This window comes from Aquila chrysaetos, chromosome 1 (assembly GCF_900496995.4).
Source record: "Aquila chrysaetos chrysaetos chromosome 1, bAquChr1.4, whole genome shotgun sequence".
Classification (NCBI taxonomy): Eukaryota; Metazoa; Chordata; class Aves; order Accipitriformes; family Accipitridae; genus Aquila; species Aquila chrysaetos.
In genome coordinates this window covers 8,052,300-8,065,545 of record NC_044004.1, presented here as the reverse complement: position 1 = coordinate 8,065,545, position 13,246 = coordinate 8,052,300, and the positions used below count along the sequence as shown (strand labels likewise).

Below are 13,246 nucleotides of genomic sequence, written 5' to 3'. Positions count from 1 at the left end.
TCCAAATGAGCTTGAAAAAGGCATCTACTCTTGACTGTAGGACTGAAGGACCCCATTTTTGGGAGATCGTCGTAAGGTTATCCTCACAACTGGGAAAAATACTGTCTATTTCAGTGCTTTATTTCAGCTTTCACCCACTGGGATTTGTGATGGTGGTTTTTTTTTCTGGATTAAGCATTCTTCTACTGTCAGGGGAAGTTTAGCTTCCAAGAACAATTTTGACCAACTTTTTTACCTTTTTCAATACCTTCAGTAGGACCCAGAAGGACTATTTCTGGCTGGGTTGTAGACATTTCAGATAACCTTGACCTTAGCTTGTTTCTGCTAACAGTGATCCTCTGTAAAACAGAGATAATACTACTTCCCTCCCTCTCACAGGTGTTGGCTGGAAAAAAAAGACCGTTAACATTTCTCAAATGCTATAGTGGGAGGCAAATATTAAGTCAGTCAGAGATCAGAGGCTGGATATTGCATTCCAAAATATGGTTTAGTGCAGCAATCTTATCTACTGGAAACCAAGTCCTCTGATATTGCTAGAAGATGTGGGCTGCATTTTCATATATGGATATTGGTGTTCTGAATCAAAAGACATCATCTGAAAACATTTGTGTACAGCAATAATTGGATACACATGAAAGAGAGAAGGTATTTAGGGACAGTAGGGATTAATTGTTTCCCTTGTAAGGGACCTTGGGATAAGCCAATGTAGACCTTGTTAAGAGTATTTCTCATAGGAAAAGACTTATAAAGATGTAAAACCAGAAGCTGGTCTATTTGATTCAGTTCATCTGTTTACTCTAGATGGGGCTTTTACTTGTAATGGAGCCAGTGGTCTCAGCTATCACCCACACCATTTACAGTCAAAGGTTAGACCAAAATAGCTCCCAGATCCTTCTGATTTTCTATTTTTGTCAATGATCTACTTAATTGCTGACTACATCCCATTTAGGACACTCAGATCAATCTAACTGGCTAAGCATCAGTTAGCTGCACAGCGGCGGAGGACTAGATCACCTCTCTATATTTAAAATGAACGTATATGTGATGTCCTTGTGGTGGATGGCTACGGGCAGGCCTGGCAGAGCCAACTGCAGAGTCATGGCTGAGGACTGAGGAAGATGCTCCACCTCATTCCAAGGCTGGTGTCTCCCATAGTGGTGCTCTGTGGTGCTCAAGATGCAAAGTGCTATGGAGGGATGGGTGAAGAAAGTGGATGCTCTCCCCCTGTTGCCTCCCGTGCTGGGGTCAGCTTGTCTGCTGAGAGGTTACCAGAGATGGATTCAGCTTTCTTGGTGATGGGGAATGACTCAGTGGTGTGGGAGTGCTCTCAGCCACATGTCAGGGAAGCGGTCTCTGCTCTTAGATCAGCTATGAACCTCTCCTGAAGGCCCAAGGAAGTTCTCCCTGTTACCCACCATTTTCTGTTATTTGTAAGTGATGTAGGTGGATTGATTTATCTAGTGCCCCAAACGTGTGGTGCTGAGCTGGTATTTGGGCTTGAGTAACAGTCCAGAAATCCATCCACATTTTCATACATTACTGGACACGGACTGAAAGGCTAATGCATTTGTGTCTCTCTGCTACCCTGTTGACAAGTTATAAGCAGAACTTTCTCCAAGCCTGTCTGACAGAAATCATTTATCCTCTGTGTCAAAACCAGATACTGAATCAGAAATCTGAGCTGCCTTCCAGATTATTCTGGAGTGAAGGCTTTGGTCAGCCTTGTGTAGCTGCTCTGGATCATTTGCAGGTTCACAAAGAGTGGTTCAGCATTAACCTGCTGAGCAGAAATGCAGAAGTTGGGTCCAGCTATCAGAGCAATTACTCTGCACACTTGCCTGTGTAGTGCCAGAGTCTCACCTTCTGATTTTCAAATATTAAATACCATGCAGGAGGAGATTTTTTTAAATCCCCCCCCCCCCCGTCCCCCCTTGTTGTTTATAAGGCTAGCTAGACTCTAAAGAAAACAAATGAAAAAGGAAATTTCCTCTCTTCTCTATCTATTTTTAAATGTAATCAGCTAAAACAGATGAGTCCTGGGATGGAGTCATCCATGGGGAAAGGATTGGCCAGATGTGTGTTTGGGAGCTGTTGGGCACATCAGGGGGATTGTGCTCAGTGGCATTGGGTGCTCACAGCCTTGGCTTTGGTTAGAGAGCACGTGCAGTCCATATGGCGTTACTTAAAAAAAAAAATAAAAACAAACCCCAGCATCACAGGACCAGACACAGGAAAGTCCTGGTAGTTTGGCCACAGCTTCTAGGACAGGCCATAACTGACCATGGCAAAACCAACAAATTCTTTAGTGTTGTTATGTATTACTTTAATTAACAAAACACTGGGAAACCCAAGTTATAGCCCAGGTCTCTCCTGGGGTAGTAATCACAAAAACTGCTTTGACAGGGTCATATGTAGCTAGAATTGGTTGGTGGTGATTTTTTCTTTTTCTTTTTCTTTTTCTCTTTTTCCTTTTCTATTTTTTTTTCCCAGTGAAAAAGGTTTGTAAATTATTATTTCCTTTCAGAAATTTTTGAAGAAAAAATAAAAGGGCCTGGCATTTTCCCAGCCACCCATATTGGATTTCATTCAGAAATGCTGTGAGCATGACAATATTTTGGCTTTGACAAATGGGAAACTTTTGGATGCTAGTGTGGAATATAGGTGTGTTTTCTCTCTTCCTTCTGCTGAGGACATGCCCTATGTTTTTTTGCTAATGGTGGTGTTCCTGTTTTGGGCTTTTCTGGTATCCTATTAGCAATATACCACAGAATGTTTTAACTAACAGTGTTAGTTACAGGCGGTATGCAAACATGTTGTTTCTCAAAAGCTCAAAAGCTCTGCTTTAATACATGACAAAAGAAATATATTAAATGGATAATAACCCCCAATCCATGCAGTATGCAAACTAGACCCCAGGTGCTTACTTTACAGCAGTAACTTTCCTGGTGTTACCCTACACGTCATTCCAATGGCATTAGTGCAGTTGAAAAGGAATGGACATTTCAGTTTTATTTGATTATATGATACGGGGAAAAATCGTGTGGCATCGCTGGTTTAAATTTAATAGCATGGGCTTAGTTGATGGAGTGTTTCATTGCTCTTTACTGACCTGTTGTGCAGCTGAGGACACAGGAGCTCTGAGCAGGCGTTTCCTCCATCTCTCCTCTCTCAGAGAAAGGAAAAGCATTTGCCAAGGTGATCGGCTCGCAGAAAAAAAAACGCATTTGTGAAGTTAGCCTCACTTTGGGAATGGCTTTCATTCAAATGCAAGCCTTATTTTTAGTGGAGAAGGTACGTTGCCCCATGTTGCGTGAGAGCTGGACAACATGCAGACCCTTACGCTTCCTGGGGATTCTGGGCGCACCGTATCAGCAACTTCACTGCACTTTTCCATCCTTTCCCATGCAGCGGTGGCTGGGTGCCCCTGAGGTCATGGGATGTTCTGGAGGGATGGGTGGTCACCAGCTGAACCGGCTGCAAATAAATAAATAAATAAATAAATGCTTGGAGGGTGTATCAGGTTCAGGTCGCCTTGTTTGACAGGGAAGAGCACAGCATGCAGAATGGACAGGAGCAGATTTTGTTTAAATTTAGCAGCAGTGTTGTGGTTGGAAAAGATGAGATGAGAACTGATGAGAACTTGGCACCTAACCCTTCACCTCGTACTGCTCCCTCAGTAGGGCTGTCAGCCTCCAAACAGAGCATTGCTGGTGCATAGCCTGGGCAAGCACCCTTTAAATAACCTATTCCCTTCTGTGGACTGTTTTGCTGAGCCACTCTGGTTTCTTAGCATCCACAACAGCCTTTATGTGCCAGCGCTCCAGCGTGTGGAGGGGTCTCAGTCCCACACCGGGAGCAAGTCCACCGCTAACTGATGTGAACCTCCCTGTCAGGCCACCATCACCTACATTTTCGGGTATGTGCCGTCAGCCCTCTCCCACCCCATGGTCCAGGTAGGAGATGCATCTGATTGGGCTGATCTGCCATCTCTTGAAGCCGATACCTCCAGGTACCACGAAGCCACCCTGCGATGCACAGGAGCTGGTCCCACCTTCCTCTTCTCCTTGCTCTCTCCCAGCCCTCTCCTTGCACGGGGCAGGTGGGATCTGGGCTTGTTGTCACCAGCTGTTCATCATCTCAGCACCACTTCTAGGCTTGTCCCTCCCATACCAAGCCTCGCCGTTTGTCTTCTGGGATGTGATGCCTCCAAGCTGCTCTAACGCAACCTTAGGTCAGGGCACGCTGGCACAAGATTTTGGCATCTGGTCCCAGGTCCCCCGTGACTACCTCCTCCGTGCAGACTGTGAATTTTCTTAACTCAGAGCAAGTAAGGGTGCCCACTGGAAACTGTGCTGCCATCAGCTTCCTGTCTGTAGGAAAGTTGTGGATTCCCCCAAACCGGTATTTTGCAAGAAATTTACAGGGGAAATTATATTCCCTTCCCCAAAACTAGGAGAGCGCCATGCTCATTTAAAGGTCCTGCGAAGCAGCTGGGAAGTCAGCAAAGAGAAAAACATTATGCCCTGTCCATCCTTCCCACCTCAAAGGAAATAGCCCTGTGCGTTTTCTTATGCTGGCACATCATAAACACCAATGATGTCATGTTTTCTAGTTGCATCTTGAGCCTCTGACTTTTCTCCACAAAGATGCCGGTGCTGTCCTTGTCACCGCCTTCTGGTGCTGCGAACCTGCTGAACATGGCTGGTGTCCCCATCGCTGGCAGGGAGACAGGGCTATCCAATTCGTGGAGCCCTACAGAAAACACGTGCTGGCTCCAGTGGAAACAAGCAATGGATTTCACTGGGGAGGAGTGCTGCAGACTGTCAGCTCATCACAGCTCTTTTCAATGCTGCTATGTTTGCTTTATTTTGGGTGGCAGAGTTAATGACCCCTTAAACAAGTATTTACAGCGGCCTTTTTTTCAGCTTAATTGGAAAAAAAAAAAAAAAAAGCCGTTTCAAAAAGTTGAGTGCCCCTGTTTAGTGAAGCAACAACCTGGCTTTTTCCCCCTGCCCTTCCAGATTACATCCACCAGGCTCAACCTTTGTTTTCCACCCTTGGGATTCATTTGCAGAGTACGTTAAGCACCCTGAAGAAAGAACCCTCACTCAGTGTCCATGCTGCTTAGCTTAGGTCAGCAGGGTTTGTAATACAAGTGGACTTTGAATGCCCTTAGTGCTGCAGGTATCTTTGGACGCTCTTCCAGGGATGGAAGGAGAAAGCTTGGTCTCCCCTTTCTGTGCTAAGATGAAATCAAAATGGTGCACTGAGAAATCCAGAGGTGAACTTCTGGATGGAAGTTTTCAGAAGCCTGATGCTGAAAATATGAAGGTTTAGGCCAGTGTTTGTCTTCATACTGCAATGGCCAGGAACTGTGTCCACACTGAGGCTGTAGGACTGAACACCAGTAAACTGTGTATTACAGGGGCTGGGGGGAGCTGAGGATGTTGCTGCACTCACATTTTAAGGCCCTTTTCCCTATCCTCCTCCCTGCACAAGAGACTAGCTCAGGCTGCCTGGGGAGAAGACCTCTGTCAAAGCATACTCGTTGACAAATGAAAGCCCCCTGCGCCGAGATTAGGAGGAACTTTCTGGTCGTGGGAACCTTTAGAGAAGGATATATGAGCCTCCTCCTCCTGCCCTGGCAGTGACCCCAGCTCCATTCCAAGTCCTGCAATGTGCAACCATGACCGGGGCAGCTCGTGACTCCTCTTGGCCATGGACCTTAGAGCCCAGAAAGGCGAAATGTGAGGATGGAGCTCCAGAGGTAACCTCGCCTTGTGTGGTGGCCCCCATGAACGCAAGGTGGACAAAGTTGCTGGAGCATCCTCATGCCATGCGTCTGTTGAGGAGCAGCAGCATGGTGCAGTGCCTTGGTGCGGTGGGGAACGGCATCGAGAGCTGTTGGCCACCAGGAAGGAGACAAAGAAAAGGCGACTGTCTTTCCAAAATGGAGCATGTTGCAGCTGCCGGTGGAGCTGCCTTGCAAAACGATGGGGGGGGGGGGGGGGGGGGGGGGGGGGGTGTGCGGGGAGAAAAAAACTATTGAAAATAATAGCATAATTGGCTGTCTGACAGGCTAAAACTTCAGCAGAAGCTGTGATTATACTTGTCACTATATGTTAACCTTCAAAACAGGTGTTGTGCGTTTGAAGTGCCAAAATGGTGCTCAGGCTGCAATCTGTGTGTGTGCAGGCTGCGGTGATAGGAGCACGGGCTGGGGGGAGGGCCGGGGGGCTTTGCCAAATGGGCACAGGCACAGAAAAGGGACGGTCCTGGGCAGGCAGCGCGTGTGACGCAAATGGATTTGGCTGGCTTTGAAAGGGGGAGCACCTCCCGGCGGTGTGGGACCGAGCAGGACATGTTCTCAGCTGATGGCAGACAGTGCTCCAGTGAGGACCCCAGGGAAGGGACTCCTCTTTTGTAGGCTGATTTAACTGTTGAAGAGTTTGGGCCAGGTTTATTAAAGTTCTCAGGTTACTGAAATTCAGCTGGAGGAACCTTGACGACTGCCAAGATTCTGAATTTTTACTTGGTTTTAGGATTTAGGACTATAATGCTTTGTTGCACTCTCGATCCAGCTCAGTGACTTTCTTTAATATATTTGGGGTTTGTTTCTTTTTTATAAAAGCCATAAAAAATGTTAAAATTTTGGTTTTAATAATTTTTTGGGGGAAAAAATTAGAATGCAATATTTCAGTAGAAAAAAAAAAATAGTAGTACTTTTTTTTTTCTTCCAGGGAGTATTTATATTATCAAACATTGTGAAGACAAGTGTCTTGGGATCTTGCAAGGCTGTATTGCTAAGTAAGTCAACAAGCAATGTAACGCTTGGCATGTGTGGAAGGTGAGTGAACGACGTTCAAATGGGAAGATTAGGTAGGGCTCTGAAGAACACCTAAAGAATCTGAAATAAAAGGCTTTGACGAAAAATGTCAGGGGTGAAGATCAGAAGATTGTAAGGTGCTAATAATTGGCAATTGGCATGGCTTGCAAAGCAAAAAGACTGTCAACGCACTTAAAAATCTCCTCATCTTGTCTAACTAAATGTAATTAGCTTTAAAATGCAAAATCAAACTGGGATGAAAATGTGCTTACACCATATGTATGAACAAGATAATCTTGTGTCTGAGTTCCAGCGTGAGATTCCTTTTAATGCAATCCATAAGTCAAGCTATCTGATTGCTTTTTAAAATTAGTATACACCTGTATCGTGCCCTTGTCCCAAATGAGAACAACTGAGAAACATGTCTCATCCAAATGTGCGTGACAGTCATCAAGCAGAAATAGCTGATTGTTGACAGACTAACAGGTTTTATCTAATTGTTGATGAAACTCCAGAGTCGGTAATTTTTTCTCCCCCCCCCCTAGTGTTTATTAAATAGACGTTGGTTTGGTTGTGAAGTCGGCAGGTGTGGAAAATATGTTTCTATCATCAAAGGTGGTGCTGCAGGGTATTGTCTCTGTTTAGGGTCTTTTTTCATATTATATTCTGGAATATTGCAAATCATGATGCGATAACCAAGTACCTATAAACAGTCACTTGGCAGCATATCTTGATTATCAGAGATGTGATGCAAATGCGTCTTCACACCTTGGGCGTTCTCATACTGTGCACCTCCCACCCTGTTCCTGCAAGCGGGGGGAGTTCGCACCAAAGGTTACGGCTTAGGGTGACCTGAGCAAAATTGCTTGGCTTTTCTTAGCTCTCTGCTGCAAGACAGAGATGGCTCTAGTTTGGCTGTCTGGGGAGGGCAGTCTCGTTACAAGGGATTTGCATCCCCTGCAAGCCTGGCTCGGATGCAGTGTTATTTCTCAGCTGGAGCTGGAAGAGCACATGCAGCATTTGGGAGAATGCTGTCATTTTGCTTCCTTTGAAAGAGTCAACAGGCACATCCAGAAGTCAGGAAGAATAAAATCTCAAAGAGAACAAAAAGCAGAGAGAAATCAATGCAGAGCTTTGGTTTGTACTTAGTCTTGAAAACTGGCATGGTGTTTGCAAAAATCTGGGGGTAGCTGCAGCCTTCAGACGTCATGCATTAAGAGGACAGAGCTGTGAAGCAAAGAAGTTTCTATAAAGTTGAGGAACAATGGGGTCTTTGAAAGAACATTTGCTTTAAAGCAGCAAGCAATGCCTTCTGTATGGTCCTGAGGAGAAATTTTATTACAGAGAGAAATGTATGTTGAAATATTTCCTTGGAAAAGAGAGCTCTGTTTTCCTTCTGCAAAGCGCTGGATCCATTTCTCTGAAAAATTAGATATTAAAGGGGTTTGTGTGGGATTTAACCTGCTGATCAAAGTGGGTGTCTTCTTCAGGCAAATAGCTCTCCAGAAGTCACTGACTACTATGTTGACTACCTTTCCACTGACTGCAGCGGGAATTTGGACACCTCGCTATGCTCCTGTGTCCTAATCTGGGATTCTAATCCCATCCCTTGAGTTATGGACAGTTTTAAAGCAGGTGTGATGGTTCGGAGATTGAAAGTGAGTTTCATCTCCATATGGTAAAAGGGCTGTTGTAAAATGCAGAAATAACTGCACAAAGCAACCAGCAATGTGAACTCCAGTCATTCCCTGAACTTGGTAACCTGCCGTTGCATGCTCCATCTGGGAGTGGTGAGCATGTGCTGAGAGTATTTCAGAAAGTTCAGGACAAAAAGGGAATTTGTCTCTTCACCTCAAGGAATTTGATGTGCCTTATTTCAGCAAAGAAATGACAGATTACAAAAAAAAAAAGGCATTTCAGTTATTTACAGAGACCATGCTTCGTGCCTCTTTCTGATTTGGGTAGAAATTAGATGAAGTTTGCTGTTTCTCTTCTACTTCTTTCACAAATACTTTATTTCTTTATACTGGAGGTTAATTCTGAAACGTATGTAAAAATAGAGGGGAGAAGAGTATCTCATATGAGCTATGGGTTTCTGCAGCTGTTCTGGATTGCACTGCTTCAAAGCTTTATACCATTGCTAAAATATGATACTAACAAAAACTTGTTACTGCATCACCACGACTAACTAAAAAATTTACAGATTACAGCTAGTAATTTTCAATGAAAAATTATATCAAATTGTACCAGCCCTAATTAGGACCTCCTCCATCCTTCTGAGTTTGATAACAAAAGTTTTTTCAAGGAACATGTCTGAATTTTGTGTCACATTTTCCTAACTCCTGAATATTTCTTACCTGGGGCATAAAGTGAATATTTTTCATCTTTTCTGGAGATGAAAACAAGTGAAAACAATGGGTCCTATCTGTCTCTGTCTTTCACAGTGATTATATTAGCAACTGTTAGAAGCTCTGTTTTCCATAAATTTTTGCAAAATATTATTGTTTAGAGTACCTGCTTGAATTCTTTAGCAGTTACATCTTGTATCAAATTTTCTGTTATTACTACCCTCAGTAAGTGTCAGGCTGACAGACACATACTTACTTGATAATTTCCTTTACTGTGTCCAAACATTGCCATAATATTTGCTTTCTCTCAAGTTTCTGCCACGTCTGGACCTGAGTTACTAAAATCAGCATCCAGAGGAGCTTCCTAACTTGTTCTTTCAGTAATCCTGGTGCAAGGTGTCTGGTTGTACTGATATTAAAAAGTTCCTTTAGTAGTGACCATTTTACTTCAGTTTCAATTATGGCTAGAGTGGAGAATATTCATCATTTCCTTATGATACAAACACAATGTCTGGTTTTCTCCTGGGCAAGGAATGGATGTATTTGTTAAACACTTCTGACTTTCTGCATTATTACTGGCTATTCTGATGCTCTTGCTATTCATGAGCTTATAGTATTGGTAGGGTTACTCTGGGTCCCAATGGACTCAAACATCTGCTTCTTACTGTCTTTTTCTTCAGCCATATGTATTTCCTTATATACCTTTGCTTCCTTATTAATTTTACATAGCTCCAGGATGTATTTTCAGTGTTTACAACATCTGTCTTCTAAACATCTATCCATTCATCTTTATTATTGCTCATTTTGCATCCTTTTCTATCCTAGATTGTTTTTTGAACCATGCTTTCTTACTTACAGTCTTAGTTTGGTTTTGTTGTTGTTGTTTGGCTTTTTTACATCTAGCTAAATAATTTTGAATTATTCATTGCAGGCATCACATCTAGTCTTCACTCCTTCCTTACAGCTGGCTTGTACTTGATTCAGCTTTGTGAAACTGGCTGTCTTAGAATACCGTGTGTTTTTGACTGGCTTAGAGAGGAATCAAACATAATCACTTCCACCTTAGTTACCGTTAACTTTTACTTCTTGGTTAGAAAATTGTCATCCATGATTTGTAGAAATTCCAGAGAAGTTAGTACGGCTAGCAGGAGATTTTGATATTTATCATCCAGACCCAAGTTTGCCATGACATTCCTGCACCCATGGTAGATAAATGGCTTTGGAGCTGCCCACCTAATTTTGAGGGTGGTTTAGCATTTCGGGGCAGGCAACTCTTACAACATCATTTTGTACTTTACCCATCTGGACATGATCCATAAGCAGTCAAAATCATTTGCTCTTCAGCCATCACTGCTACAGAAGAAATTAATGCCAGCCTTGGTCTCCTTTGCACACCTGATTCTCCTCTGGAAGGTTACTGCCACTGCCCCCACCCACTCATAAAAGTAGATGTTTTCTCCGGGTTTTATTAGCACAAATGAAAAATAGCAATTTGACAATGAATTTTGAGAAATATTTCACAAATATTGATGAGCATTTTAAATTGTTCTTCAAAGGTTATAGATTTGAACCCATCCCCAAAATACCATTTTGTTCTCTCACCAGCTTTAGTTATAACACCTATAAAAATGCCTTGTCTTTTAATTTAAGTTTTCTTTTGAAAATTGTGAATGAGGGAAATAAAAGTCCATCACTTTCAGAAGGCTACTTTCTGAACTGTGCTCTTGCAGATCTCAAAGAAAACACCTGGTAAAGAGGGAAGCAATGACAAGAACTTCAGAGGCTAAGTCCTAGTTGGTGTGGCTTCGGCGCTCATCAGCAAAGGTAAGAGAAAACTCTCTCTGTAATCAGAAAAATCTTATTAAGAAATTCAAGTGATCCAGAACAGGACACATCCTTTTGCATTCTCCTTCTAGTTATTCGTAAACCCAGGCTCCCACCATCTTTTGGGGTTCAGCAGACCTCACATGGAAGAATTCCCAGCATTTTAGTATCAGTTTTCTGCACTCAAAACTGCTGATCCGGGAGGGCATACACAGGAGAGCAGGTACACCCTTGGGAGTAGGAGGCTCCATGGAGACATCGCTGTGCTCAAGGTGGTATTTCCCAAGCAGCATGCCCAGCACAGGGGCTAAATGTGCCTGAAGGACAAATACTGACTTCTGACAGTTTGAAGAAAATTATGTGGGTGTTTCCAAGAGTTTATGAAATAAACAGAAATGGGGATAAGTCCTAGGCTATCTATTTCATCAGCCAAGATACTGTTGACTGAAGCCTAGCGTGAGCCAAGTACCTACATGCGCAGTGTTTCAAAGAATTAATCATGTCTTCAGATGTGAAGCCTGCTAGTTAGTTTAATTACTGTCCTTTTTTTTTTTTCTTTCAGTAGCTAAATGGATCCAGTGACAATGAATCTTATTTCATTTTTTAATAGATGAAAGAGAAGCAGGCTTCAAAACAGATAATGAATTTCTTCTAACTCGTCTGGAGACTGAAGAGCCATAATTCTGATTGATCAGATATGGTCTGCTTCAGAGAGGCACCAGATGTGATCCAGATTTTAAATAGATGCTACTACTGTCAAAATGCATTCGCTGCCTCCTGGTATAACAAAGTGAAGTCCATCTGTCTGGAGTTGTGCGCTTTTTTTAGTAGTAATAACAGTTAACATCAACAGTAAGCTTTGTCTCATTAGTATCACATAATCCCTTCTACCAAGTCCCCAGTTTCTGGTCCCCATATTATCTGCCATGGAAAAAATAAAGACCACAGCAGGAGCTAAGAAGGTCAGTGCATTCTCAGGGTAATCAGCTGTAGTAAATTCAATTCTGACAAGACAAGGCTTGCAAATGTCTAGGGAATTAAGGGATCATCTATAATTTCATACGTTGAGTGGGAAAGTGTCCTTCCAAATATTTATTAATTACAGATGAGGATGCGTATGGTGGTCATCCTTGGAGAGATTTCTTCTAAAGCAAAGCAACAAAAATAGATTTAACTGTTTGCTGCTTCTTCTAAAGAAAAACTACTGATCTTAGCAATTGGCCTTGCAATAGTTTCAGTCAATATTCTTTCTCTCCCAGTTTTTATTGCTCTGTCTGTCTCAGCAACAGATGCTTGTCACCCTTTATGAAACTTTTTGCATAAAAGTTTCCCACTGTAATCAATGGAGAAGCCTTTCCTTGGCTTTAGTCTGGCTCAGTGCCATCTCTCCAGGTTTTGCAGTCCTTAAGAAGTAACAAGTAAAGAACAACAGACAAAAAAGCTTCGCATTTAGAATTGAACCTTTCACTTGAAGATCTTGGGGCACTTTAGAAACCCTGCTTACTCCCCTTTGAGGTCTGTATTGTCCTTTCTGTTTTACAGATGAGGAAGTTAAAGCACAGGGAGGTTAGTAGCTAACATTTTCCAACTTGGGCAACTGAAGGTAAGCACTTACATCCACACCTTTCTTCCTCAAAAGGAAGTCCTCAACACTTTCAAATTCATTTTTGCACCCGTTTTTTGAAAGTGTGGGCTATAAGGTTACCCAAGAACTCACCGAAAGTCACTAGAATTGCTGACAAGGACATTAAATTGTCTTAAAAAGAAGAGATTCAGAGTTTGTGCCTTATTTATTTCCCTTAGTGAAACCAAGGCTGAGGAGGAGAAATGAACACTAAATCCATCAGGGGGCTAAATATCCAAGAAGGAAAGGAGCTATTTAAGTAAAAGAATAAACTTGCCATCAGAACAGATTGATCTCAATCACAAATAAGCATGGACTGGAAATTAAGAAGAGGTTTGTAACCATCACAGGAGTGAGATCTGGGGACAAATGGGGAGCTTGGGGGCAAATATTGTCACTCGGGTTGAGGTAGAGTTGGATCAGAGTCCAGGAGGGATGAAGGGATTCAGTACCGGCACCTCCAAGGGACTAGATTTGGTGGTCCAGCGTGTCCTTCCCCATGTTGTGTTCACAAGATTGCAAACCAGTTTCCTAACCCCTGGACACATGTAAATGCTGAGACAAACTGGTCTTCCTCCCTGCAGAGGCCCCTGGGTATTTCGTCTTTAGGGTTTAGGTCATTTG

General features: G+C 42.9%; 1 long non-coding RNA gene across 4 annotated transcripts; it reads left to right on the top strand.

The window, feature by feature from the left end:
• The first annotated feature begins 6,328 nt into the window (after window positions 1–6,328).
• On the top strand, window positions 6,329–12,767 carry LOC115343185. 4 transcript variants are annotated; one of them, XR_003926369.1, is made up of 4 exons: window positions 6,329–6,392; window positions 6,741–6,847; window positions 10,905–10,998; window positions 11,609–12,767. It is a non-coding gene; the product is annotated as an uncharacterized LOC115343185 (long non-coding RNA). The 4 variants fall into 4 exon arrangements; XR_003924682.1 differs by having other exon boundaries at window positions 6,337–6,423; XR_003925250.1 differs by having other exon boundaries at window positions 6,337–6,423; window positions 11,561–12,767.
• Window positions 12,768–13,246: the final 479 nt, after the last annotated feature.